The sequence below is a fragment of the Tiliqua scincoides genome, chromosome 1 (assembly GCF_035046505.1).
Source record: "Tiliqua scincoides isolate rTilSci1 chromosome 1, rTilSci1.hap2, whole genome shotgun sequence".
Lineage (NCBI taxonomy): Eukaryota > Metazoa > Chordata > Lepidosauria > Squamata > Scincidae > Tiliqua > Tiliqua scincoides.
Genome location: NC_089821.1, coordinates 63,737,160 through 63,763,002, shown reverse-complemented (window position 1 = coordinate 63,763,002; position 25,843 = coordinate 63,737,160). Strand labels below are relative to the sequence as shown.

The 25,843-nt window shown below is 47.4% G+C and overlaps 1 pseudogene; it reads left to right on the top strand.

Annotated features, from left to right (window-relative positions):
* On the top strand, positions 1-25,442 carry LOC136644164 (acyl-CoA (8-3)-desaturase-like; annotated as a pseudogene).
* Positions 25,443-25,843: the final 401 nt, after the last annotated feature.

Sequence of the window (25,843 nt, the reverse complement as noted above, 5' to 3'; positions counted from 1 at the left end):
CTGGTAAAGAGGTCCATGAAGTCACTCTTGATTGGAGAACTGGCTCCACTTGAGCCCAGCTTTGAGTGCAGCAAAAATGTAAGTTTGTTTTAAAATCTGCAGCAGGAATTAACATGGGCTGTGACAGCTTGGGGCATAAGACAAACCCAATTTTTGAACTAGAGCAGTGGTTTTCAACTAGTGTGCCGCGGGGTCAGAGGAGATAGCAGCAGCCATCTGTGGGGGGGGGGAGAGAAGCGGCTGCTTGGACCATGACGCAGCCAGAGAAAAAGGAGCGGCCACAGCTGCTTTGCATCTCCTGCTGCTGAGCAAGAGGAAGGCTGCAACCTGATCCTCATTTACCTGGGAGTAAGCCCCATTGACTATTATGGGGCTTACTTCTGAGTAGACATGCCTAGATTGGGTATTAAGTCCAGGCAGAGAGGTCTGGAGTGAGAACAGGGAGGCAGGAGGAGGCAAGCATGTAGGAAGCGTGCCAATCTGTTGAGGCCACCAGCCCAAGAACTGGCTGGCTAAAAGGGTTCTGGTGCCACAGTTTGCCTGCAATTCCCCAAAGCGACCCTCCCTGCCTTGTCTTTTGCCTTTTAGGGGAAGGGCTTTGGGCCACAGTCCTAGCCACACTTACCTGGGAGTAAGCCATGTGGACAATAGTGGGGCTTACTTCTGAGTAGACACATTGCCTAGGATTGGGCTTTTGGTCTACTCTTTTTCCTTAAATACAGGAGCAGACAATTGGCACTTCTCCCCACCCCACTCCCTCCCACAGGAACCTTCCCCCCAATCTCATAATTGCAGTTAGCACCTCTCTTACTGTCCCTCCCTTCACTCCTCCATATCTTTCAAAGGTCCAGAATCACTTTCCTCACATTCTCCCCCCCAGCTGAATCCTGCACTTCTTTCAATCATGTGTCTTCATTGCCCCTCACCCTACTATGTGCTCAGTCTGACATCTCTTTGCCAGCACTTTCTGGCATTACACTTTAATAACAACATTTTTCCTCCTTTCCAGAATCACATATACTCCAAACTCTCCGAACTTCTTGTGAGTCTTTGGCTGCAATCCTAACCACACTTTCCTGAGAGTAAGCCCCATTTAACAAAGAACTTACTTCTGAGTAGACCTGGTTAGGCTTGTGCCCTTTGTCATGTAATGATTTAATTGTATTAATTAAAAATTAATTGTAACGTAGTAATTTAATGTAAGTAAAAAACTGGTAGTGTGCCTTGATAATTTTAGTGCCTTGTCAGTGTGCTGTGAGCTGAAAAAGGTTGAAAATGGCTGAACTAGAGGATAGCAGCACAGCCTGTAAATGTGCATCACATTGTGTCAAGGAATTCCTGCTGTCAGCAAAGCAGGAATGAGATGTGCAGCTTCTGTGGAGAATTTCTAATATCAGAATGGTCTATCTACTCGGGATACTCCTCGGCGGGAGGGGGGTCGGGGGCTTCTTGTAGTGGGGGATTCAATTATTAGAAACATAGAGAGGGGGGTTTGCGACGGATGTGAGGACCGCATGGTGACTTGCCTGCCTGGTGCGAAGGTTGCGGACATCACTTCTCGTCTAGACAGGCTAGTAGACAGTGCTGGGGGAGAGGTAGCGGCTGTGGTGCATGTCGGCACCAACGATGTGGGCAAGTGTAGCTGGGAGGTCCTGGAGGCCAAATTTAGGCTTTTAGGCAGGAAGCTGAAAGCCAGGACCTCAAAGGTAGCGTTCTCTGAAGTGCTACCTGTTCCACGCGCAGGGCCAGCTAGGCAGGCGGAGATCAGGGGTCTCAATGCGTGGATGAGACGGTGGTGTAGGGAGGAGGGGTTTAGATTCGTTAGGCACTGGGGAACGTTTTGGGACAAGCGGGCCCTGTACAAGAGGGACGGGCTCCATTTGAACCAGAATGGAACCAGACTGCTGGCGCATAACATTAAAAAGGTGGCAGAGCAGCTTTTAAACTGATCCCTGGGGGAAGGCCGACAGGAGCCGAGGGGCATCCGGTTCGGGACTCCTCATCCCTATGGGATGAGGATGGGGAGGTTAGAGAACAACAAGACAAAGGCAGGGTAGGAGAAGAAATTGGGAAAGGTAGGGAGATGGGATGTGATAGACAGTTTGGCACAGTGAGAGGATGCGGGGACAAAGGAGCGAATAAGCAGCCCATCCTGGGGCATTCCGTGTATAAATGCTTTTATGCGAATGCCCGAAGTCTACGAGCAAAGGTGGGAGAACTGGAATGTCTGGTGACAAGGGAAAATATTGACATAGTGGGCATAACGGAAACCTGGTGGAATGCGGAGAATCAGTGGGATACCGCAATCCCGGGCTATAAACTCTACAGGAGGGACAGGCAGGGGCGTGTTGGAGGTGGGGTGGCCCTTTATGTTAAGGAAGGGATAGAATCCAGCAAAGTAGAGATTGAAGGTGGGTCCGACTCCACCGTAGAATCTCTGTGGGTTAAATTACCAGGCTTGAGCAGCGATGTAATACTGGGGGTGTGCTATCGTCCTCCAGACCAGAAATCTGATGGGGACCTTGAAATGAGGAAACAGATCAGGGAGGTGACAAGGAAGGACAGGGTTGTAATCATGGGGGACTTCAATTATCCTCATATTGACTGGGTCAATTTGTGTTCTGGTCACGATAAGGAAACCGGATTTCTTGACGTGCTAAATGACTGTGGCTTAGATCAGCTAGTCACGGAGCCCACCAGAGGACAGGTGACTCTGGATTTAATTTTGTGCGGTACGCAGGACCTGGTTAGAGATGTAAACGTTACTGAGCCATTGGGGAACAGTGATCATGCTGCGATCCGTTTTGACATGCACGTTGGGGGAAGAATACCAGGCAAATCTCTAACAAAAACCCTTGACTTCCGACGGGCGGACTTCCTTCAAATGAGGAGGCTGGTTAGAAGGAGGTTGAAAGGGAGGGTAAAAAGAGTCCAGTCTCTCCAGAGTGCATGGAGGCTGCTTAAAACAACAGTAATAGAGGCCCAGCAGAAGTGTATACCGCAAAGAAAGAAGGGTTCCACTAAATCCAGGAGAGTGCCTGCATGGCTAACCAGCCAAGTTAGAGAGGCTGTGAAGGGCAAGGAAGCTTCCTTCCGTAAATGGAAGTCTTGCCCTAATGAAGAGAATAAAAAGGAACATAAACTGTGGCAAAAGAAATGTAAGAAGGTGATAGGGGAGGCCAAGCGAGACTATGAGGAACGCATGGCCAGCAACATTAAGGGGAATAATAAAAGCTTCTTCAAATATGTTAGAAGCAGGAAACCCGCCAGAGAAGCGGTTGGCCCTCTGGATGGTGAGGGAGGGAAAGGGGAGATAAAAGGAGACTTAGAGATGGCAGAGAAATTAAATGAGTTCTTTGCATCTGTCTTCACGGCAGAAGACCTCGGGCAGATACCGCTGCCCGAACGGCCCCTCCTAACCGAGGAGTTAAGTCAGATAGAGGTTAAAAGAGAAGATGTTTCAGACCTCATTGATAAATTAAAGATCAATAAGTCACCGGGCCCTGATGGCATACACCCAAGGGTTATTAAGGAATTGAAGAATGAAGTTGCAGATCTCTTGACTAAGGTATGCAACTTGTCCCTCAAAACGGCCACGGTACCAGAAGATTGGAGGATAGCAAATGTCACGCCTATTTTTAAAAAGGGAAAGAGGGGGGACCCGGGAAACTATAGGCCGGTCAGCCTAACATCTATACCGGGTAAGATGGTGGAATGCCTCATCAAAGATAGGATCTCAAAACACATAGACGAACAGGCCTTGCTGAGGGAGAGTCAGCATGGCTTCTGTAAGGGTAAGTCTTGCCTCACAAACCTTATAGAATTCTTTGAAAAGGTCAACAGGCATGTGGATGCGGGAGAACCCGTGGACATTATATATCTGGACTTTCAGAAGGCGTTTGACACGGTCCCTCACCAAAGGCTACTGAAAAAACTCCACAGTCAGGGAATTAGAGGACAGGTCCTCTCATGGATTGAGAACTGGTTGGAGGCCAGGAAGCAGAGAGTGGGTGTCAATGGGCAATTTTCACAATGGAGAGAGGTGAAAAGCGGTGTGCCCCAAGGATCTGTCCTGGGACCGGTGCTTTTCAACCTCTTCATAAATGACCTGGAGACAGGGTTGAGCAGTGAAGTGGCTAAGTTTGCAGATGACACCAAACTTTTCCGAGTGGTAAAGACCAGAAGTGATTGTGAGGAGCTCCAGAAGGATCTCTCCAGACTGGCAGAATGGGCAGCAAAATGGCAGATGCGCTTCAATGTCAGTAAGTGTAAAGTCATGCACATTGGGGCAAAAAATCAAAACTTTAGATATAGGCTGATGGGTTCTGAGCTGTCTGTGACAGATCAGGAGAGAGATCTTGGGGTGGTGGTGGACAGGTCGATGAAAGTGTCGACCCAATGTGCGGTGGCAGTGAAGAAGGCCAATTCTATGCTTGGGATCATTAGGAAGGGTATTGAGAACAAAACGGCTAGTATTATAATGCCGTTGTACAAATCTATGGTAAGGCCACACCTGGAGTATTGTGTCCAGTTCTGGTCGCCGCATCTCAAAAAAGACATAGTGGAAATGGAAAAGGTGCAAAAGAGAGCGACTAAGATGATTACGGGGCTGGGGCACCTTCCTTATGAGGAAAGGCTACGGCGTTTGGGCCTCTTCAGCCTAGAAAAGAGACGCCTGAGGGGGGACATGATTGAGACATACAAAATTATGCAGGGGATGGACAGAGTGGATAGGGAGATGCTCTTTACACTCTCACATAATACCAGAACCAGGGGACATCCACTAAAATTGAGTGTTGGGCGGGTTAGGACAGACAAAAGAAAATATTTCTTTACTCAGCGCGTGGTTGGTCTGTGGAACTCCTTGCCACAGGATGTGGTGCTGGCGTCTAGCCTAGACGCCTTTAAAAGGGGATTGGACAAGTTTCTGGAGGAAAAATCCATTATGGGGTACAAGCCATGATGTGTATGCGCAACCTCCTGATTTTAGGAATGGGTTAAGTCAGAATGCCAGATGTAGGGGAGGGCACCAGGATGAGGTCTCTTGTTATCTGGTGTGCTCCCTGGGGCATTTGGTGGGCCGCTGTGAGATACAGGAAGCTGGACTAGATGGGCCTATGGCCTGATCCAGTGGGGCTGTTCTTATGTTCTTATGTTCTTAGTGAACTGCAGTAAGTCTTGGTGGGGGCGGAGTCTGGAGTGGGGGGGTTGCCCTGATGGCACTGCAATGATTGCAGCGCCACAGGGACCCAGGGGCTTGTACTCTTACCTGGGGGTTGTGCTGGCTTGAGGGAGGGTCTGGGATTCTCACAGCCCCCTCTGCATACCTCCCCGCTGCTTGTAATTGCTCCGAACAGCAGATGGAGCACACTTTGTGTGAAAATCAGAGTGATTACAGGCAGCGGGCAGGTGCACAGTAGGGGCTGCGAGCCTCCCATACCCTCCCTGAAGCTAGAGTGACTCTAGCTAGAGTGACCAGATAAAAGTATGGGTCCTCATGGCACTGTGATTGCTGTGGTGCCATTGAGGCACCCATTTCTGGGCTACTCCCCTTAAGGGGGAATGGCCCATTTCTGGCTTTCATGGTGGGTCACAACCCACCACTTTGGGAAATGCTGGTCTATATCAAGTTCTAGGAATTCTACCTAGGAGAAGGGAAGATGTTGCAATCCTTTTTGGGGGGGGGCGGTGGGTAGAAGGTCCCACCCACTACCATGAACACCAGTCTAGAAGTCCACAATGGCTGAACAAATCCAGAATGGCTTCTGCTGCTGCCTGATGCTGCCCCCTACATGCAATCCTTATGTGCAATCACAACATTACTTCTAATTTCTAAGGCAACCATGTTGCAGATTAATCTCAAAGTGAGCTGCAAATTTGGATCTCTCCACAGAAATTGCTGGTAGAGGATTTCCAGGAACTGCGGTCCACTGTTGAGAAGCTGGGACTCCTGAAGCCAAATCAGCTCTTCTTCTTCCTGTTTCTCCTGCACGTTCTACTTCTAGAAGCTGCTGGCTGGTTTGTCTTGTGGTACTTTGGACGTCTGTAAATACTTTCCTTATTTCCACAGTTCTGCAGGCTTTTTCCCAGGTAATTTCAGAAACTTCCCTACCCCTTTTCCTTCCTCAGACTTATACCAAAACAGGTGGTGTATGTTCAAGGAGATCCATAGGAAATGCAGAAGTAGGACTGGGCCACAAGTGAACCTTTGTTCTGATCCAGCATGACAATCCTTATGATTATATGACAAATAACATGAGGTTTTGGGATGCTGAGAATGTGCAGGCTGTGTAGTCCTAGAATTGAAAAGGATGGGCAAGACCCTGCCATTATTTTTAAGGAGCCTAATAACAAGGTATTGTCTTCTGAACTGCCCTTTTCCATTTTAGTCCCAAGCAGGTTACCTACAGCATGACTTGGGGCACCTTTCGGTCTTCAACAATCCGAAATGGAACCACATTTTTCATGAATTTGTGATATGCCATCTGAAGGTAAGTGCATAATTCTGGGTGTGTTCTGAAGCATTGGACAAAAGTGAGGATGCATTCTAGTACAAAATATTGAAAAGGGCTCAGTAAGGATCATATATGCAACTTTATTTCTATGTGTAAGTAGCAACATTGTGCTTTATCACCAAGAAGAGCATTGTAGACTGATTCCCTTCTTTCTTCTTTCTCTATAGGGTATTTCAGCCAACTGGTGGATTCTTCACCATTCCCAGCACCATGCCAAGCCAAATTGTTTCCTGAAGGACCCAGATCTTGAAATACATCCTGTCCTTTTTTCCTTGGGGGAATGTCCATCTATGGAGGTAAGCAGCAATTTTTACTTTTAATTTATTAGCTGTTCTGCCAGTATCCTTTCTCCTTTCTTGGCTTCAATACACTCAGACCTGCACCAGCAAAAAAAGATCCAAGGGGACCTGTTTGGGTAGCAAAGTCTTGCTAGGCAGGGTCAACTTCAGGTGGCAGCAAGTCCTTGAAGGAATTCTGAGATAATGTAGATTCATCTAGAAGTCTTGTTCTAAAAGTATAGATGGGTTCCTTGATGGAGCTGTCTGAGCTTCCTGCTGTACTTGCTTTCTCCCATCCATCAAACGTCTCCACCATCTCTTCCCTTTATTGGGCCATCAAGAGAAGAATCCCAATAGGTGTTCAGAGTTTCCTATCGCAGTCTGTCAAAATAACAGTAACAATGTGTGGATTCCAAGTACACTAATCCAATGTGACAATCAGAATATGAAGAAAACACAGTTTTAAAAAAATCCCATCTATCATCATGGAAATACTGTCGTATTTTATCAGGAAAACATATGTGACTAAGCAGTTTGGCCTCAGTCTGCTGTCATTGACACTGACATAAGTACATGTGGCTTTGATGGATAAACCTATTTCGTTCATGATGGGATCAGATGATTTATGGAGATGCATTGCTAACATCAATCATTTAATGACAGTTTATTTCTTTTTTGTGACCTTCCTTGCCTTTCTTTTATTTGCAGCTGGGCAGGCAGAAAAAGAAGTACGTGCCTTACAATCATCAGCACCAGTACTTTTCCTTCAGTGGGTAGCTTCTCTTTCCCCTTGAATTCCTTTCAGTTAGTAGTCAGTACCTGTTCTTAAGTTGCCAGTCAAGCCTCCCTTGCTCAAAACAAAATTCTTCACCTTCTCTAAAAGCCCTGTTGATCAGAGGCATGTCTAGGGACATGCAAGTAGGGCATTGCCCTGAGTGCCATTTGAAGGGGGCCACTGGATCTCAGGGCCTCCTCCTCCTTGTGTTTCGGCAGCCTTGTGGTCTTGGCCACTGCCCCCTGTTCCTTCTCCTTTTGGAGGCTCTCATTGAGTCTCCAAAGGAGAGATGGATTGGGGGCTCATTGTGGGGTTGCTGCCAGCACCTCTTCAGAAGTGATGTCACAACATTGTAATGTCACAGTCTCAGGCACCACTGCCTCCAGTGACGGCCCTTCTGTTACTATCCATGGTCTTTCTCCAAACTACCTTCCTGAATTTGTACATCTTTTGAAAAGCCATGATGTGTTTCTGTCCTGTCCAGTGCCTGGTATATGTTAATGTATTAAGTAGTTATAGTATTAGTAGTGGTGGCAGGAGATGAAACTTTGGTGGACGGTGAAGGAGGACAAGCAGTACAAAAGGAATGATCCAGAAGACTCCCCTACATGCCTGAACCTTCTCCACTTGAAATCACCTCATCTATGCTGCTCTCCTCGTCCCTTGCTGATTTTGGACTGACGATCAGCCTTAAGAAAACACAGGTCATGGTTCAGGATGTAGACTCACCTCCCTGCATTACAGTCTCTGCGCATGAAGTGGAGGTTGTCCATGACTCTGTGTACCTTGGCTCAACAATCTCTGACACTCTTTCTCTCAATACCGAGCTAAACAAGCGCATCCGTAAAGCAGCTACCACGTTTTCCAGACTCACAAAGAGAGTCTGGTCCAACAAGAAGCTGACGGAACATACCAAGATCCAGGTCTACAGAGCTTGCGTCCTGAGTACACTTCTGTACTGCAGCGAGTCATGGACTCTTTGCTCACAACAGGAGAGGAAACTGAACGCTTTCCACATGCACTGCCTCCAACGCATCCTCAGTATCACCTGACAGGACAAAGTTCCAAATAACACAGTCCTGGAACGAGCTGGAATCCCTAGCATGCATGCACTGCTGAAACAGAGACGCCTGCGTTGGCTTGTTCATGTCGTGAGAATGGATGATGGCCGGATCCCAAAGGATCTCTTCTGTGGAGAACTCGTGCAAGGAAAGTGCCCTTACAGGTAGACCACAGCTGCGATACAAGGACATCTGCAAGAGGGATCTGAAGGCTTTAGGAGTGGACCTCAACAAGTGGGAAACCCTGGCCTCTGAGCGGCCTGCTTGGAGGCAGGCTGTGCAGCATGGCCTCTCCCAGTCTGAAGAGACACTTGGCCAACAGACTGAGGCAAAGAGGCAAAGAAGGAAGGCCCATAGCCAGGGAGAGACACCAGGGACAGACTACATTTGCTCCCAGTGTGGAAGGGATTGTCACTCCCGAATTGGCCACACTAGTTCCAGAACCACCATTCAGTGCGCGATACCATAGTCTTTCGAGACTGAAGATTGCCAACATATGCTGCTCTGAAGCTGTTCTCTGGTGACCCACCTTGCAGATATAGATCTGCCACAATCATGCCTAAATACACCCCAATGAAAGTTTCTTCACAACTTCAGGGAACAGAGCAGTATGTGTCCATCTTGCATCACTACAGAAGTCATGCGCTACAACAAAGCATGACTTATGTTTTCAAAGGTGCAGCTGCCCCTGCTCTTCTAAGGCTGTCGTCCTATGAACCCTTAGGCTTCGGAGGCACTGGCAGTGGATAGATATCATGGGGGCTGGAGATAGGAGAATGAACTCCAGCACTCAAAAGTGCATGTGGGGCTCACATGGTCCATCCCTGAATGTTGCCACCTCACACTAATACCTATTTCTGCATAAAGTGTCAATTGGCACCCCGGAATTTAATGGGACATGCAATGGGCAGGCTGAGCCTTGAATTGGAATGTTTGCTCCCTTGGTTTCCATTTGGAAGGAGAGAATATTTCCCAGTCTGGTAGCTTATTAACATGTTCCGTAGCAGTGAAAGGGCAGGAGGGGCTCCACCACACAAGCAGACTGACTACTGCATAAGTTCAGTTCAGGAAGTACCTGTCAGGCACAAGGCAGCAGATAGATGTTGGTTGTAGCATCATCTGTAACATGCCTGTCACACTAACACACTTTACCTGTGTGCCCCAGAATCTTTTGCAACATTGTGGGGGATTCTGAAGAGCACTCCTGGTCTGGGTGGGATCGCCCTCATCCAGCTTGCGCCCAATCAAAGGTGGTAACAGAATCAGGCTGCTCCTGTCCAGTGGAAAACTGAAGCTGAGAACAAAGTTGAAGCTCATCAGAAGAACACACCTTGAATTAAGTGAAATGATACCCCTGCATTTGCTTTAAAGTCAGTGTGCAACTGTAGTTCATTCAACTCGTAGTAACGTCTTCATCTCATATAGACCAGGGCTATGGACTGAAGGCAATTGCTATGACAACAGGTCTGGTTAGTACCTAGATGGGAGAACTTCTGTTGTCCCTGCACATGCTACCTTGAGGGAAGGTGGGATGTAAATATCATTAATAATAATCTGATGGTGGGGGTGGGGAGACAAATGTCCACAGAAAGTAGGAGAGCAGCAGATGGAGCCCCTAAGCAGCATAACATCATTTCACACAATTACTGCAGGGCAGTGGCACAAGAATTTCCCTGTTGGAGACAGGGGCATTCCTCACAGATGGGAATGTCCCTCGTTGCATCCTGTAGGCAGGTCAAAATCCAAAGGGTGGAGCTCCCTGTGTGTGGTGACCAGGACCCAGATCGTTCCTGCCTGGCACACAGGCTGGTCGCCCTTTGGAGCTCACCTGCACAGCATGCCTGTTTTTCTCTTCTCCCGCGCCTTCTCCCTCCCCCTCCTCCTCGGGCTCATCAGCTGGGGCGACGGGAGGCTTCTCCAGAGCAGGCAGGCACTATATACTCAGCAGCACTTCCAGCCTGCCTCCGTGTCTTGCCGCGCCGGGGTTCCCCAAGCGTCGAAGCCCCGCTCCCACCTCCAGGGACGCAGCAGCAGACTTTTTGGTGCGCCTGGTCCGCGCCTCTCAGAGGTAGCGGCAGGGAGCGGGGGGCAATCACCTCCCCCCGCAGGTCTACCCATAGCTACTGCAGCGTGTGGGAAAGACCAGGCAGCCTTTTCATAAGTGCCTTGATGCCCAGGGCACCCCAGCTTCAAGTGCCTCCACGGAGGCGCGGGTGCCATTCTGAGCTGCCTGCTGGTACCTGCTGGTGCCTGGTCCCGCGTTTTCCTGCCTAAACTGTAAGTTGCAAGGGGCTGGGAAGCCATATTAGCGACCTTGTTTTTTGTATCTTGGCTCTGGCTGGTAAAACTTTTGTGAGACCTGGTCTGGGTGAAATTTTGAAGTATCCCCTTTTTTGGGTCTTGGCTTAGGATGGTAATTGCTAGGGGTATTGCCCCCCCAATAAATCCCTCCCCCAAATTTTAATTGCTAATTTTTTTTAAATTTTTTTTTTGCTGAACTCACCATGTCTTCTGACATGAGTTCTGAGTCCAGCCTGCCTGACCTGGGCACTTCACTTATACCCAGATTAGCCAAATTTCTGGCACCCACTCACAGGGCACCCAAAACTTCTGCTGCCCCTTCCTCCATAGGGAGTGCAGACAGGGAACACATTATGCAATGGCTAGAGGGACTTATAGATGCCAGGTTGGCAGCACACAGCTCTGCTGCTCAACCATCGCAGTCCTCCAGTGAGAAGGGTTAGGGCAAGGCTAAACGTCTCAGAAACCCTACCTGCCCATCCTTGGCCCCGCAGGGGTCTGATTTTTCTGCTGCCTCAGACTCTGATGCCCCCAGGCATAAGAAGAGTCTTAAACCTTCTAAGCCACGGGGAGCCACACACGCTGCCAAATCCAAGCGCTCACAAGTTGCTGCCATGGCACATGGGGGTTTTGAGCTCCGTTTGTCTGAGGAACACTCCTCTAGAGAAGAAGGAGAATTATCAGGAGAGGACCAGGGTGGTACTGACTCCAACGTGAATCGCCTTTTTCCAGCAGAGTTCCTACCCAGGGTGTTGGAGAAGGTAATCAGAGCTTTGAGTCTCAATGCATCCACAGATGTTGAATCTGGCTCGGCTGCACTGTCCTCCACTTCAGGCCGGCCTCTGTTTCCCCAAGGGCCTCTCCACCAGGCAGAGATCCCTTTTCCCAAGACTTTTCTTAAAGTAATGGAATCTGAGTGGAAAACACCTTTGCATGGCAGGAGGGATGCTAGATTAGTCAATAAATTTTACTCCCTCCTCAAGGAGGTTTTTGACAAAATTAGGACACCTTCCTTGGTTGCTCCAGTGGCAGCCTTGGCCACCAATGCTATCATTCCATCCGAAGGGGAGGGAGGACCTCGAGATCCCTCCAATAAGAGGATATGATAAGAGGATTAGGGCTGCTCTTAAAAGAGCCTTTGAGGCCTCCTCTTTTGCCTTTTGCAGTGGCCAACTCTATCTTTGTGAGGGCCACCTTTCTTTGGATCGATGAACTCTCTAACACCAACCCTTCTCTTCCTAAGACTGTCAAGGACTTTCTCAAAAAGATCTCCCTGGCAGTAGCATTCATGGCAGACTCTTCTCTGGACGCTCTCCAGTTCTCATCCAGGGCCATGGCCTCCAATATAGTGGCTAGATGCAACCTGTGGCTTTGCTCTTGGGACGCCGATTCTGGTTCACAAAGCAGGCTGGTAGGTACCCCCTTTGTTGGGGGCAAGCTGTTTGGTCAGTCCCTTGAACCTGTACTGGTGGAAAATAGGGACAAACAAAAGGTTTTGCCTTCTGCACCCAAAAGTCAGGTAAAATTCAGACCCAACCCAACTTTTCGCTCCTTTCGTGCCTCAGGCAAATCCAGAGAACAAGGCAGATTCAAGCCTAGGTGACACAAGAGCAGATTTCCCCAGAAACAGTGAAAATTCCTCCCCTCTCAGGGGGGCAGTTCACATCCTAGGTCCTCCAAGGACAAATCTGCACGATGCCAGATCTTCTTCCTCCTCAGTTCCCATCGGTGCCCTGCTTCTGGAATTCGCCCTCTCTGGCATAAAATCACTTCGGATGCCTGGGTTCTGGAAACCATTTCCAGAGGTTACTCTCTAAAATTTCTCAGGAAACCTCAAGACAGGTTCTGGCAGGTACCCCCTTCCAGGGTTCCTGCAAAGCACTCTGCCATGCTAGAAGCCATAGCCATCAACCACCTCCTTGCCATAGGCGCAGTAGAGGAGGTTCCCATACCAGAAAGGAACTTGGGGGTCTATTCAGTCCTTTTTCTAGTGCCAAAATGAAATGGAGAGATGCGGGGGATCCCAGATCTGAAATGGCTGGATTTGTTTCTGGTCAAAAGAAAATTCAAGATGGAAACAGTACAGACCATTTCCTCAGCCCTTCAGATGGGAGACTACCTTTCTTCCATCAACCTATCAGAGGCGCATCTCCATGTTCCCATCCTCAGGGAACACAGGAGATACCTGAGGTTCTCCTATGGTTCTTTTCACCTGCAGTACACCTGCACTTTCCCTTTCGGGTTGGCCACCTCTCCCAGGGTGTTCACCAAAGTCCTAGTTACCCTGATAGCATACCTCAGGCTACAGAGTCTGCATCTTTTTCCTTACCTGGATGACATCCCTGATCAAAGCTTCATCTAGGGATTTAGCTCAGTCGCACACCACCCTTACAGTACGGTGCCTCAGGCAATATGGGTTTGTCATTGACAAATCCAAGAGCGGCCTGACACCCTCAAAAGTACTGGAACATCTGCATGTACAGTTCGACACCCAGACTTTTCAAGCCTTTTTAATCACAGGACAGACAACACAAGATCCTACAATTGCTACACAAGGTTATGAGGGACATGCACACCGAACTACTGTCACTTGCCAGGCTTCAGGGGATGCTGATCTCTTGCCTCCAACTAGTCAACTGGGCACGTTTTCACACTCGAAAACTGCAGCAGTTTCTGTCCCCTTATGCAAAGCTAATAGAGAGACGGTCCCAGATCAGGCTCCAGGTCCCCTTCCATCTGAAGAGGGATCTGCAATGGTGGATAACCAACAACTGGTTAGCCCGAGGGGTCAGTCTCCACATCCATCCCAAACTAGTTCTTACCACAGATGCCAGTCTGTTAGGATGGGGGGGGGGCATCTGAATGGGAGACTGGTTCAGGGGCGTTGGTCCTCTCAGGAAGCATCCCTCAGCATCAACCTGCTGGAATTGAGAGCGATCCGGCTAGCTCTTGCCCATTTTGAGCCTCTTGTCCTTCAGGAACACGTTCTAGTCAGAACCAACAATGTGTCAGCCAAAGTCTGCCTGAACCACCACGGGGGGTCATGGTCAAGGCAACTTATGAAGGAGGCAAGCCTGATTCTTCACTGGGCAGAAAGAAATCATCTATCTCTAAGTGCCCAACACCTGGCGGGAAAATCAAATGTAGAGGCGGATTGGCTAAGCCAGTGAAGGCTTGCAGAGGCAGAATGGGGTCTGCATCCTCAAACCTTAGAAATCACAGCCTGCTTCGGCCTACTAGTCCTGGATCTGTTTGCCACAAGCGAAAACGCCCAAGTGGAAAGGTCCTTTTCCAGGACAGAGGATTCAAGTGCAGAGGCAATTGATGCACTGTTGACCCCTTGGCCCAAGGGTCTTCTTTACACTTTCCCCTCCGATTCCTCTTCTGGCACAGGTGCTCAGACTAATAAGGCTATACAAGGCGACAGTGGTCCTAGTCGCCCCAAAGTGGCCAAGGCAACCCTGGTATCCAGACCTTCTACAATTGTCAGTTCTTCCCTACCTTGGAAAATTCCTCACCAAGCAGATCTTCTCTCCCAGGGCCCACTACATCATCCTCAGTCACACAGGTTCCATCTGACTGCATGGAAGTTTAAAGGCTAGAGCTTAAATGCCTAGGCTTCTCTGAGAGGGTAACCTCCACCACGTTATCCCCTAGATAGTCTTCCAAAAGAAGGGTTTATAGAACCACGTGGAAGAAGTTTCGTTCCCAGTTCCCCGTCAGTTTCTGTTATTCTTGACTTCCTACAGGATGGGTTGGAGAAAGGCCTCAAGACTTCCACCCTGCGGCACCAGGTGGTGGCAGTTCAGGACACCCTGGGAGCAGGAGGCCATCTGTCTCTTCTGTTGCACCCCCATGTTAATCGTTTTTTAAAGGGGGTGGCTCTTCTTAATCCTCCCCCCATTCACAGGGTTCCAACATGGGACCTTTTCAAATTTCTTACAGCTTTATCTAGTCCCCCCCTTTGAGCCGCTGGCTACAATTCCTTTAAAAATGATCTCCATAGCCTTCCTTGTGGCTATCACTTCTGCTCGTAGTGTCTCGGAACTCAGAGCCCTGTCTATTCATCCCATACTCTGTGTCTTTCATAAGAACAGTGTGGTTCTCCAAACCGACCCATCTTTTTTGCCTAAAGTCAATTTGATCTTCCACCGGCAACAGGAACTAGTCCTTCCATCTTTTTGTCTGAATCCCAGACATCCAAGAGAGAGGTCCTGGCACATGCTGGATGTACGGAGGGCTATCAGATTCTACACAGAGCGCACTAAATCTTTTAGAAAGACTGATGCTCTATTCATAGCCTACCAGGGTAGGACACTGGGGAGGAAAGTCTCTCCTGTGACTCTGGCTAGGTCAGGGGTAGGGAACCTTAAACACTCAGAGCCATTTGGACCCATTTTCCAGTGAAAAGAAAACCTTGGGAGCAACAAAACCCTTTTGACATCTAAAATGAAGATTAAACGTTTTGTTTTCTTCAGAAACATTTCTTTTCTTGGATTTATCCATAGCTGGCCTACAGAAGGTTGAAAAGCTCTATAAATTGTGTGCCGGCAGGTGTTGCATATGGGCGGTTGTAACACATATTTTGAGTGACTTACCCACCCCCCCCACACTCACACTTACCCACACCCACCCTTTCGCACACACCCCACACTCACTCACACACAATCAGACTTACCCACCCCCACACACCCCACACACTCACACTTACCCACACCCACCCTTTCACACACACACCCCACACTCACTCACACACTCACTTACCCCCCCCCACACCCCACACACTCCTCCCCCTGTGCAATGAGCGGGCTGAGCCACAGCGAGGGGAGGGCGCAAACAAAGGAGCAGGGAGAGCCTGCAGGCGGAGACCCCCTCCCCAAGCTCATGTTTCCGCTGCAAGCCAAACGCACCAGCAGGCAGCAGCATGTCATGCAATGTGGCGGGAAAGAAACACCCCGTGGCAGGCACTGGGGGGCAGCCTGGAAGCTCTATGTTGCGCCCCCCTCCAGTGCTGCAACCCCCTCGCAGCGCAGGCTGTGCACCCTGGTACCACTGTGCAGGGAGCGAGCCGGCTCTCCAGGCGCCCCCCACCGCCTGCAGGGAGAGGCTCTCCACTAGCGCCAAACTCCCCAAGTGTGCAGCGCGCGCCTCACCTTGCTCCTGGGGGTCTCCAGGGTCGCGTGCTCTCCCTGCCCAGTTGGAGGACCAGCAGCTTCCCGCGCGCCCCTTCCTTGCAGGCTGCAGCTCGAACCAACCGCCCAGAGGTGTTCGGGCACACGACGTGGGCGCTGGAAGAGGGGAGCACAGCAGTGCTTGGACTCTGGAGCCGCAGCAAAAGGCTGAAAGAGCCGCATGTGGCTCCGGAGCCACGGGTTGCCAACCCCTGGGCTAGGTGGTTGAGAACATGCATTTCTCTGGCTTATGAAGCCTTGGGACTTCAACCTCCTGAAGGAATCCTAGCCCATTCGTTGAGAGGGGCAGCCACTTCAGCCGCCTTCAATGGCATCGCCTCCTTGTCTGAGATCTGTAGAGCAGCCACTTGGTCATCACCTCATACCTTTCTCAAGCACTATAAAGTTAGCTCTCATGCCTCTGTGGATGCTGCCTTTGGAAGTAAACTCCTCCAAAAGGTGCTTAAGGTTTAAGGTGTTCTGTCTCTGATCCTGCCCAACTCAGGGATTACTGCTCAGGGAGATCCCGTCTGTCAGGAATGCCCTGTCTCCACCAGGGAAATCAGGAGTTTATGGCTTACCTTGGTACTCCAGGTACCTGTTCCTGGTGGAGACGGGGGATTTTCTGTTCTCATTAGACTTGGCACCTTTCTGGTCCAGTTTGAGGTTTGAACATAAAATGAGGGGGTTTGCTTGTTTGGGGGTCCACAGGGAGCTCCACCCTTTGGGTTTTGACCTGCCTACAGGATGCGACGAAGGACATTCCCATCTGTCAGGAATGCCCCTGGTCTCCACCAGGAACAGGACTTACCAAGGTAAGCCATAAACTCCTGATTTTCAGATTATAGTATAAAAGAAAAATATTACCTGGCGAGAGATGGCTAACAGAATATTCCCTGCTTTCTATCAGTTTTGGTGTAACTGTGAGTAGGGGAGGATTCCTTAGATTCTTGTTTTGCAGGTGATTGTTTTAAAAAGACTAATGGCTGTCCATCTTACTTTCTTATTCAGCAATGCCACTGGCTGTAGGACCAGTACTTCATATCTTTTTGCTTTATTTCATATTCCAGCGGAAAATATGGAGGGTAAGTATGCCTAGAATATAATTATCCTTTTCAAGCATTTAACATCTGAGATTTTCTGATAGGTTTTTGAGGAATGTCACATATTTCAATATTATTAGCTTACTTTTAGGAGAGGATGTGCAAGTCGTCTTTGTCACAAAGATGGTTGTGCTTAGCAGGAATGCCCTGGGATTTTGTGTAAGAGGGTAATTTTCACTACTGCCTGCATACTTTCAAAGCAAGGAGAAACGGAAACAGCAGTAGAGAGAGTGAGAGCTTATCTGTATGGTCCTGGAAGCCGTATTCTGCAGCTCTATTTTTAATTTGCAGGATCCTCTTGCCACAAACTCTGAGGCCATAAGCTAGATGGAGCCCTTGAAGAAGCTTTTGAGGGTCAGGGTTTGCAGATGAAATTGACACTCAAATGTAGACCACAAAAGTGCTTTCAGTGCTTTACTGGAGAGAAGGGGATGGGTTCACATTTCCCCAGCAAGAAGATATTGTGGCTTGGTTGCTGAGAGAATGCAGTTCTGCTGCAGTGGTAGTGTTCATTTGTGGGGAGGTGTGTGGAATGGATGTCCTTCAGGTACTGAGTTGCCACTGCACATTTATCACTTTATGATGAGTGTCAGGAGAAGCCCCGAGAACCGGCTCACATGACCCAGTATGGTCTCTGTGTTCAGTTTGCATTCAAAACAATTTGCATTGTGATGAATTGTGGCCCAATCTTATTCGGTTTTCCAGTGCTGGTGCAGTTGTGCCAGTGGGGTGTGCACTGCATCCTGTGGTGGAGGGGCAGTCATTGGGGCCTTCTTAAGGTATGGGAACATGTGTTCCCTTACCATGGGGCTGCATTGTGGCTACACCAGACCTGGAAAGGATTGGGCTCTTTCTTTATAAGCACTAATTTCTGATAATCCAGTGGAGATTTTGCATGTAGTCTCTTGAGCTTTCTGAAACTTCTCATGCTCCTGCCTTGATGGTTTAACATTAATCCAAAATTAGAGGAAGTGCATCACCACCACCACACCACTCCCCAGTAGAAAATAGATGGGTATGAAGTGGATAAACTGTGCCAACACTCAACCTGTTGAAAATACAGACAGTGCTCCCTGCATTGTGGTTGGGCATGGGGCAGATGCAAGCACTGGATGGTTTCAGAGAGTCAGTCAGATCCATGAACAGCACACTAGCACTATGACTTGGGGGATACTTCAAAATGTTTCCATTTGAAAATCTCAGTGCGTAGCCTTCACATGAGAAGATTATGTGGGAATTGTGTTCATTTGCACTTGAAATGTGCATCTTCTTGGAGAGGGGAAAACACTACTATGACATTATAAAATAACTGTTCTGATTTATTCCTTTACTTCTCTTTCTCAGGAATTAGCATGGGTTGTTGCATATTTTGTCCGATTCTTCGTAGCCTTTGTGCCATTACTGGGAGCAAAGGGTGCTATGGGATATCTTGCCCTGTTCATGTAAGACTCATTATATTTCACTGTGACTTAGAATTTTCCCTGGTACCTCAGTATTATTAATATGGTGATGATTATAATCTTGATCAAGAATTGTTATGTACCATTTTGTAACAAAAAAGTTTACAAAGTGTCTTACATCACTAAATGAATAAATGATTTCCTGTCCCAAATGGGCTCACAATCTCAGATGGGTTCACAAGATCCAGAAAACAGCCCCTGGAAAAGATGCTAAGTGGAGTCAAGAAGGACAATTGCTCTTTCCCTGACAAGTGTAAGAGAACCACAATTTTTAAAGATGCCTCTGCAGAAGGTGCCCATTTAGCAGGTATTAATTGCTGATCACTAGAGGTGGGTGAAAATTTTTTGTTTTTTGTGTTTGGTGTTTTCCGAAGTTAGAAAGAGATGTTATGTGTTCTTATTCAAAGGCTGCATTTTTATACATTTTAATTGCTTCAGGGATTTTGGGTTTTTGTTTTTGTTTTTACAAAAATGAGGTGCAGAAAGCGGTATAATGTGTTTTTAGTTCGTTATTACCAAAAAACCCACCTCTACTGATCACTAATGAATCCCTCTTTTCTGATCCCCTCCCATCCCTCCTGAGATTACTTTTTAGACTCCTTGCATTTGAGCTAGCTCACTTATGCTCATCACATGATAACCACGGCATTAAGCAAATTCCATGAGAGAATTACCACTGTAGATCTAAAACCACAAACAAAACTTTCACATCTAGTCTGAATTTCCTCCAAATGCAGCACTTCTCAGTGGAGCAACTTCTAACATCCTGCTGCAAGTAACCAAATGCAGAGGAATCTCAGCCAAAGAAACCATAACTTATGCCAGGGAGTGGCAACAGGATTCAGGTATCTTGTAGCTTTTTGTGCTCTCAGAGGCATCTGTTGGGCCCCTGTGAAATACAGGAAGCTGGACGAAATGGACCCTTGGCCTGATCCAGCAGGGCTCTTCTGATGTTCTTAGGTACATGCATGTGTGAACTTGCATGCATCCCTGATTTCTTTTTTTAAATGCAGGTGGAGCCTATTCATCCTTGTTAGTTCTGTTCCGTGACTCAGCGCAATTAACAAAAAATGAGTTGTGCTAAATTCCTTAGAGTTAAGCAAATACGCTGCAGCCTGACACTTGGGGCTGGAAAGAAACTAGGGCATCTATTCTCAATCCCCTCCCTCCCCCCTCCCCCCCTTTCACAGGTGGGATGCTGAGCTTTTAATAGTCCAGTCCTATGCGTTTCTATTCAGAAGTAAGCCCCATTGTAGTCAATGGGGCTTATTCCCATGGAAGTGTGGAGAGGATTGTAGCCTAAATCTCATGCTTTGCTTGCTGGGAAGGCTTGCTTGAGTTGGCTGGAGCAGGAGAGCCTGCACCATCTGGGGGGGGGGGGAATTGGGCAAACACTCCCTGGGTTTTTTAAACAATCCCCTCTCCTCCCCCTCCTCAGGCCTCCCCATTGCCAGTTGTCCCAATTCTTTCACGGGTGGGATGTTGAGCTTTTAAGAGTCCAGTCCTATGCATTTCTACTCAGAAGTAAGCCCCATTGTAGTCAAAGTAAGCCCCATCATAGTCAATGGGGCTTACTCCCAGGAAAGTATGGAGAGGATTGTAGCCTAAATCTCATGCTTTGCTTTCTGGGAAGGCTTGCTTGCTGAGCTGTTTTGTTTCCTGTAGCATGGAGAGCTGGAGCACGGAGAGCCTGCACCATCTGGGGGGGGGGGAATTGGGCAAACACTCCCAGGGTTTTTTAAAGCAATCCCCTCTGTTGCTACCGCACCTGTCCCTGTGTGCGTATGTGTGAGTGAGAGAGAGCACTCCACCTTGCTGCACGTGCTTTGGCTACAGAGGTTTTCTGCTCCCCCTTCCGCTCTTCAGCCTCTTTGCTGGCTCCGGGGCTCCAGGAGTCTCACTATTCCTTCGCAAGTGGAACCTCTTCCATGGCTTCAGGGCTATTTCCCTGTCTGTGCCAGAGCCTTTTTGCAGTGTTTTGGGCTGCCTGGAAGCGGAGCAGAGGCCATCGAAGGGCAAAGGAGGCAAAGGTGTGTGTGACTTTCAGTTCCCCCCCACCCCATTCGAGTTGAGACAAATCTGCAGATAAAAAAATATGTGGATAAAGAGGTTGCACCTGTAATTTCCTTTATTGTTTTCTCTTTACTCTTTTTCATGTATGCATCTAATCTGTGCAGACTACTCACTTTCATTTCAAAATAGTAACATCAGCAGGACAGCTACTGGAAAACATTAATGCAATATTGATGACTGGCATCTGAAGCCTGTCACAATTGACTTGCATCACTCCACTACTGTCATGGAATTCAAGGCAGTGCATATGGAAGAACTCTGTGTGAAGGGACTCTGATGAAGTAACCATGAGTATTATGAAGGCTAGGCAGAAGGGAGGAGCCCCTAAAGATGGTAGCATGACCTTTAGCAGTGTTTCTCTTTGAGGGAGATTTACTCCTTCAGTAAGTCCTTGTGGTGGAGGGGATAGGGCAGCGATGTGATTCCCGGGATTGAATTGCTAAGGGGGAGTGAGGGAGGGTGCTTTGCACTGAACAATGTAGGGCTTCAGGAGGTGCGGGGAGCCCTTCGCAGCCCTCCACAGAGCTCCCCAATGCTTGAAATCCTCAATAAAAGCACTTCTGTTTTGCTGGAGGTGCTTTGCACCTGCTTTTATTGAAGACTCCAAGCATCGGGGAGGGCTGAGCAGGGCTTCCTGCACCTCCTGCAGCCTGCGGCAGCCCTACATCATACAGAGTAAGTGGAAAGCACCCCCCTCGCCCCTCCCTTAGCGGCGCAATCCTGGGGATCACATTGCTGCCTTCCTCCTCTTCCCCTGCCCCCTAAAGGGACAGGGAAACGTTACATGAACTGGTGGGTCACGACCCACCAGTTTGAGAACCACTGTTCTATCTTATTAAAGCATCTTGATTGGCTGTCTCCCCTCAGGTATCTCTTTCCCCACAAATGTAAGGAAAGTTCACCATGTTTATCCCAGGCCCTTTTGATATTGAATTGCCCCTGGGAGGAGGCTGAGGCCCAGGACTAGTTTGCCTGCTAAACAAAGGTTTTGTCAATAAACCAATTCATCTTCAGCTTGTGGACTAGATGGGAATCTTGGTGTACTTTTTCTCTGTTGTGACTTATTATTTCTTCCCCTCAGTATTGCAGAGAGTATCATATTTACATGGATCACACAACTGAACCACATTCCTATGCCCATTGATTATGATAAGAACCTGGACTGGTTCTCTACCCAGGTAAGGAAGCCATTTTCACACGCATCTCAGTATTCCTCACTCTCTCTCACAGAGTTGATTCACGCTTGCATGAAGTACTGTAATATCAGATTATTATTATTATTATTATTTATTATTATTAACAGTATTAATTAATTAATTAATAATAATAATAATAATCTGATATTACAATCTTTATGTGTGAGTGAGACATTACTGATCTCACAAAACACAGAGACCTTGCACATGTTTTGCTGCCAGTCACCTGAATAAACTAGTACAGAAAAGTCAAGAGAGGGACATGCAGGTGTGAGTGAGCACACAGGAGAACTGGATCCTCCTGGATGTTAACATTTGAATGTGATGGCTACCACTTTGCCTGAATGCTAAAAGTAGCAAGTAACTTTGCTTCCATTGACCCTCTGGATATGTAGTCTTTCTGGATAGTAGTGAATCCCCTCATCAGCCAAGGAGAGCAACTGTAGGCTGTTCACATCTCAGTCCAGTAGCATTCATTCAATGAGAAACCTGTGAGGCAGAGAGTTTCTTGGCACTCCCTTTCCAACAAGACTGTTTTTGGAAGAAAGCAGCCTGCCACTCCCAGCATCACACAACCTTGTTAAGTTTGGAATAAAGGGATAGAATTTCAGATTGCAGCTGAAAAGAAATTGTGTACAAATAGAAACTTAGGCTGTAATTGTATGCACACTTACCTGGGCATACGCTTCATTGAATACAATACATTTACAGTAAGCAATGGCCCAATCATATTGGGTGATGGCATAATAGAAGTAGGACCACTGGCAAGCTGACCACTGCATCATAGGCACCTTCTGCAGACCAGGCTGGTTGGGAGAGCTAAGAGGTGAAATGCATGGTCCCCGAGGGGTTGTCTTAAAGCTACACCTGCTCTGTTGCTGACATAGATCTGAGGTTACCTGCTGTAGTCATGTCCAGTCTGGGATAGGGGTTGGGAACACAGTGGCTGCCAGCTCTGCTGCAACAGCCCCATCTTTCCCTATCCTGCCCCAATTACCTCCCTGATTCGCTGCTCCACTGTCAGAGTCCTGGCAGCGCATAGGCATCACTAGGATTGTGTAATAATCTCTAGTTATTAGAGATTTTGTAATTTTTATGCTGCTCCTTTTACTCATCACATTAATGTATGTCAGATAATAAACTAGGATTTGTGTCACCTGGTACCAGAGCTCATTGAGTCACCTCTATAAGGAACCACTTCCTATAATGGACCTCTTCTGACAATACAGAATAAATCACATATCATATGCACAGCCTGAATGGAGTGGCATTTCTAGGACTGGTGTAACCCCCATTAACTTTATTTGTTTATTTTAATATATAACAGTACAGGTCACCCAACAAATCAGTAACCAAGAAACCATTGGCCAACTTGATGACACTCGCACAACTGAATAAAAGTTATAGTATTAACTCTGATATATGGAAATGAGAGCTGACTCATACTAACACCTTACTGGTTCCCTGCTGTGTCATAACACCTCATTGGCTCTCAGAACAAAGTCTCATTGGTCAGTTTTCAGTTACGGAAGTTCGCTTTTTGTTCCATCAGGCCGTTGTGTTTTCTTTTGTTAACTGACCATAACCTTCAATAGAATACAGATAATTTAACACAGTTTCATTGCAATTTTGGTCTCAAGTGATGTCATCCCCCCATCCCAAAGGTGTCACTCAGTGTTGTCCTTGCCCCCTGCATTCCCTAGTGACACCACTGCAGCAGCGACTGGTCTGCACCATGCTGCTGATGGTGTGGCTTTCAGGCTGGTGTACCAGTGGCAGCACATCTCAAGAGTGGCTGATGGGCTGTCATATGGGCAGGACCCTCATTGCACTGGCAACATTAAAGAGGGATATAGCAGCTTACATACATTTGAGTAAACATGCGTAGGTTTGCAGGGTTAGACATGCTATTAGAATTCTATTTTGTCTTTCTGACTTTTACCATTGAATTTTGAAATTTCTCTTTGGAGGGACATGGCCTTTCTCTTATATCAAGGGTGGGCAAACTTTCAACTTTTGGAATCTGGACCTTTAACAATTGTATAGAGAGGGAATTTCAGCAGTTGCAGCTTGTCATCTCAGAAACGACAAGCTGTACCTGCTGAAATTCTCTGTCCTACACAATTGTTAAAGGTTCAAGATCCATAGAGTTGAAAGTTTGCCCACCCCTGTCTCAGATTGTAATGATGAATTCTGGATAGTAGTATAAAATTAAATATTAAATTAAAAATTGAATTTAAACTCTTCAAGTCCAATAGTTTTCATAATTCGGAATGTTGACAATGGATGAAGAGACTAAATTAGAATTTGGCAATCACATTTGAATGAGAAGGATTTGCTTGAGATGTTTCTCCCCATCCACCTGCTCCCTCCCAGAAGTAAATTCAACCATATTTGCTTAATGGAGCATCCACACTTTTCACTCTCTTTTTTCCTCCACTAGCTTCAGTCAACATGTAACGTGCACCAATCTCTTTTCAATGACTGGCTAACAGGACACCTGAATTTTCAGATTGAGCACCAGTAAGTACAGATTTGGAATGTGAGGAAGATTGCCAAAGGTGCTTTTGCAAAATTGTCCTATGAGATGGGCAGGTGCTCTGGTGGAGCACAAGGCCTTTGAAGGAGAAAAGGGGCCTGACATTGCTTTCTTGCCTTCTTTTTTTTCCCATTTCTCTCTCTCCAGCCTTTTTCCTACGATGCCTCGACACAACTACTGGAAGGTGACTCCTCTGGTTAAATCCATGTGTACTAAACATGGTATTGAGTATCGGTCAAAGCCACTGTTCACTGGCTTTGCAGACATTCTGCGGTAGGTATATCCAGGGATGTTGAGGACCAGAAGCAGAGACACATGTGGGACTTGGAGAGGGGCCACGCTGGTATAAAAGTCAACATAACAAGATGAGAAATGCATCAATTCTTGTCATCAAGATGAGGGAAAGTTCATGAGATGACCCCTCTTTCTAGGATTTGCTTTTGAGTACGCAAACCACATCTGATTGGCTTTAGGAAATTGTGTGGGTAGAGGTTTTGTGTAAGGAAATAGATAGCAAGTCATTGTTCACATGTACAAGGTAAGAAAAAGCATTGCAAATGGTGGATTATTTCAGTAAATGTCCAAACTGATCTTTAGAAAATTGGGTTCTTTAGAAAAATTTCTCCTGAGTTCATAGTTAACATGCAGAGATCCATGGATTTTAAACAGATGTTGTGGACTATGGTCACAAATGTTTCAAAAACTATCTGGAGCCAGAGAGGGACTTGTCAGAATGTACCTTAAAGGTGTGGAATATCTAGAATAAGCAGCAGAATGCAGAGGCAGTGAAATACATTATTGCCCTAAATACTCAGCATGTACCTTTTTGCTTTACTTGAACTGGACCTATCCTATATATGTTCTATCTATGTCTTCAGTTTCTTTATAATTAATCAGGCTGTTTACTGGATTTTGCAGATCCTTGAAGGATTATGGAGAAGTTTGGTTCAAAGCCTATCATGAGAATTAAAAGCATGTACAACTGAGCTGAGAGTGATCACCATGAAGATGCATCTTATGGAATTTAAGAGCAAAAGAATTTGAAGTCGGAGATGAGCCTGACCTGGCATTTGGATTATGAAAGCTTCACTGTAGCAAAGGGCCATCACTTCTGTTTTTCCTTTCCTAGGTCTTGGACACAGTAGGGCAGCCCAATCCCATCCTCCTTGTCGTTGCTGATTACATCAGTGCCAGAATGGCTACCGATATATCCAACAGGGCCAGGGAGGCCACTGGAGGTCTCCTTGGAGAAAGAGGACTTTTGTCCCCTTCCCCAGAGGAAAGCCCTAGGCCCCGCAATAGGGCTATTTGAGTCTGTGCCAGCGATTTTTCTGGCACAGACTTGAGAAGCCCCGTGTCGGGTTTCAATAC